This window comes from Alligator sinensis, unplaced genomic scaffold (genome assembly GCF_000455745.1).
Source record: "Alligator sinensis unplaced genomic scaffold, ASM45574v1 scaffold1258_1, whole genome shotgun sequence".
Classification (NCBI taxonomy): Eukaryota; Metazoa; Chordata; order Crocodylia; family Alligatoridae; genus Alligator; species Alligator sinensis.
This window is the reverse complement of record NW_005842520.1, coordinates 326,515-330,770: the sequence shown is the minus strand read 5'-3', so window position 1 is coordinate 330,770 and position 4,256 is coordinate 326,515.

Below are 4,256 nucleotides of genomic sequence, written 5' to 3'. Positions count from 1 at the left end.
TCTGGACTGTGTGCTGCAGTGGCTCTGGGGAGGGCTCACAGGATTTACCACCCCTTCCCTTCCCCAGAGCTCCCAGCTAAAGCCACTTTCCCTGCAGCTGCAGGGTTCTGGTCTCTGGGGAAGGGGAGAGAGCAGCAATTTGCTTACAATTGCAGGGGAAGTGACATCAGCTGGGAACATGGTGCTGGATCCAGGTGGAGATCCTTGGAGCCCTTCTTGGAGCCACTCCAGCACACGGTCCTGGGGCTCAGACAGAACTGGAAAAGGGTGGGGACACTCTGTGTCCCACCAACCCAGGCAAGTAATGCAGGGTACACCGCTGGCACTGCCTCCTCCCAGCAGCTCATGAGCCCTGCTCCCGTCCGCAGCCTCTGTCCTGTTTGTGGCTGACAGAGAATTCAGGGGTGGGGCTGGCTAGGTGCTCAGCTGGAGCAGCTGAGCTGTGGCTCCCTGAAAGGGGAGTTTAGCTGGGGGAGGTCAACCTCGGATGCCAGTGGACAGTGACATAACTTGAATTGATAGGGGATCTGGGACAGAAGTTCAATAGACCGGTCTAACCTAAACTGATTAAGTCTGATACTACATCCATCCAGGCCTATCTTAGACCAGGTTCTACCATTTTAAAAACAATCTGTGTGTACTGAACTTCTGTTCTGTTAGACTGGTTTAGACTGCAGGTTTAGACTGGTTTCCAATCACTTATGCCAGTTTATGTGTAATGTTTGTACCTGGCCTTGGAGGGTGGGGAGGGTGTAATACCCCTGTCTTCAAAAGAATTATGGAAGGGATGAACTTAGTCTATTATGCCTTGAGCCACCAATATGCTACATATGCACTAACATTAGATCACACAAGTGAACAGGGTAGGTTTGAGAGACATTGAACACTTAATTTCTCCACTGTATTAGAATTACAGATGCCTGTAGCTGAAAAGCCTTGTTCACAGTGTCCAGTTATTTTTTCCCTTTTTGTTGGAAGATGACATGATAATTTACTTTCCAGGAAAATACTAACTAAAAGTTCTTTGCTTTTTTACTATAAGTATTTTGAAATGGATTATCAGTTTGAGTTCTGACTCTTTATTTACTTCTGCACTTCTATGAAGTTATTTTAAAGTAAACCAACTTAATTACAGGCATACAGTGAGGGCTACAGGATGACATTATGAAGGTGGCAAGGTAAGATTAGTATAAATAAAAAAAGTCACAAACATTATGAGGGGTGTCTGATGCAGATATTTTTGTGAACTAAAGAAATTAGCACTTAGCCTCAGACTAATTGGTATTACCATCTTAAGTAGGTAGGCCATAATTGTAGGCCATGGCATATCCAGACTGGGTTAAAATCACTCCACAAAAATTTGCTTGGCCAAAAAAGATTGAAAGCAAAATGACTAGTGCCTTGGAATACACTTTGGAATAAGTATGTATATGTACATTGATTGTTTTTGTATGCTTCTTAATGGTGTTTTATAAAATACAACACACAGCAGAAATAAACTCAAACTCGCATTTTCTTTGACATGCACTTAGTAAATACGTATTAATCTCTAATTTATAGATGGGTAAGCGGGCAGAAGTGACAATACTTTCCCAAGACAAAAGGATTCAGACCTACCTGGGATTAGAATTTAGGGCTACACACAAAATGATCATTAGGATCAAATTTAAGGTTGCCCTAATGCCCATTCTTGCTGACTATCTGTACCAAAACCCTAAGTTTGACCCCCCGTGTCTGTCCAATTCAGCCTTGGAAGCATGGAAGCTACATCTCTTGGAGATATCACTATATCCTTTAATGTTTTCCAAATATAATACAAATCTTTCACTACTACTTCTACACAGTTCAGGTTAACTGGATTTCATGCTACTACCAGCGAGAAAATCATATTCAAATAGTATTGGGTGAAAGACTGTGGAGGTGAGGGCAGGCTACTTTCTTAAGCACTTTGTTCAGAAAGAAAATATTAGCATTTCAATTTGAAGATCATTCATATTACTAAAGCAGTCCTTAAACTAATATTTTGGAATCTTTTTACAGTTATTGTACAAATGATAAACTACTATACATTAAAGCACATCAGATTACTTACTACAGCATTCAGTTTTCATTAAAATTTAAGATAATAGGGCCTTTCAAGTAAGGACTGAAGGATCAAAGCTGTAAAAATGCTTAGCAGTTTTAAAAATTGTTTAATTACCTCCAACACAGATGGTTTACTGCTTTATTACCATTTCCCCTTTTTTTGGAAGAAATGTGTAAAAGCAAATAATGCTCTTCTCCAACTTTACGCTTGTTAGACTTTTTTTGAATGGGAAGAAAAGGCATCTGAAACTACCATTGTAGTATCTGTATCTTAAAAACATATTATCACCTTATATGATCATACATGCTTGTTTCATGAAATAGATTACTGTTTGATTTGTTCAATTCATTCAAAAGTAGTTTTTTAGTATATGTGGATAAAAGGACAGTTATTCATGGGATTACATAAGTGAAGTCTGTAGGATCCTATGTTTGTATGTGAAAAAAGGGAATTTTTCAAAGAAGCCTAAGTAATTATAAGATCAAATCCTATTACTTAATGTCATTACTATCTAATTTCTGTCTTGTGAGAGTACCAATATTGATACAATTCAACAACAAAGAAGTTAGTTTAACCAAGAGCAGCTTTTCCATTAAAAACTATTTCTGTTCACAATTTCTAGCCAGTACTGCTAATTACAGAACTCCCAAATCTGAGAAACAGTGGGTGCCTCTACATGAGCTATTAATGCGGTTCAATAAACTCTGGCACAGTTTGTGCCAGAGTCAGCTACTCCCAAATGAAATGTCTTTACATACACCTGGAACTGCAGCAACTTGAGCCAGAGCGGAGCAACCCTGAGCTAGTAGCAGGCTTGGGGAGTCAGCCCCAGGCTCTGGTCATGGCATTGGGTGGCAGAGGGGCTGGCTAGGGCATGAGAGTGCCCAAAGAGCAGAGCCATGTGGCTAGGTGGCAGGACAGAGGTCTGCCCCCCTGCTGCCTGGGCAATTTATGCCTGGGTCAGTGTTTACACATGTGTTTGGGCACAATTATTTTTGCTGCTGTAAGATAGTACTATTCCCAACAGTACTATCTTATGACGGCAAAAATTATTTTGCTGCAGTCTAATAGCTTTGCACATTTAGACTGTGACATATTAGTCTACTGTGCAGTTAAGCTCATGTGATGATGCACCCAGTGGGGAGCAAAGTAGTTGGGGGAGGGGGAGTGGGGAAGGCTGGGACTGACCCAAGGCCATACTGGGTGCATCTACAAGAGACACTACATCACCATAGCGACAAGCTATGGTGGTATAGCTCATCACTACAGCAATGTAGCATTGGTTGGCATGAACCACAACACTGATGCTACTGTGTAGTAGCTCATTGCTACCACAAAGTAAGGTTAGAAATGACCCATGCGCCACTGGGACTGTGCAGCAACAGCTAAGCAAGTACTAAATGACTGCGCAGTTACACCTGCACAGTTACAACTGGAGTCTCCAGGAATTAGATATAAATCTCCAGGAGACTGTTGAGAGTCACCCTGGAGATAAATGATAGGGCATTCATTAAAATAAATACTAAATGTTGAATCTGATGTATAAGGTAGACCAGTAGGTTTTTAAAATGTAATAGTAATGTGTATTTGCCTTCCTGACGTAAAGTCTATTTACTGTAATCTGTAACCAATATACGTAAGCACCAGGGCTGTGCAAAACGGTTCCATTTCACCTTGAGTTCTGACGGTTTGATGGAACAGTGATTCATCTCGAATTTAATTTCAAGTCAAAACAGCTGTTTTGTTCCATTCCGGCAAAACAGAAAGCCTGTTTTGATGCTGTTTCGATTTTCGCTGGGGATGGGGAGTCAGACCAGCTGCCTCCTGCTCCCGGTGTAATCTGCCTCCTGCCCCCACTAGTTGCCTCCCTAGGCTGCCTCCTGCCCCTGGCACGATCTAGCATGGGGGACAAGGAAGCAGCTCAGCTGGGCTGCTTTCCCATCCCCCACACTAGATCATGCCGGCTGCTTCCTGTCCCCAGCGTGATCTGCCTCCCGCCCCTGCTGTCTGCCCCCCTAGGCTGCCTCCCACCCCGGGCATGATCTAGCATGGGGGGCAGGGAAGCAGCCCACCTGGGCTGCCTCCTGACCCCTACCGGATCTTGCACTGGGGATGGGAAGTCAGTCCAGCTGACTTCCCATCCCTGATGTTCAAAACATTTTGACCAGCC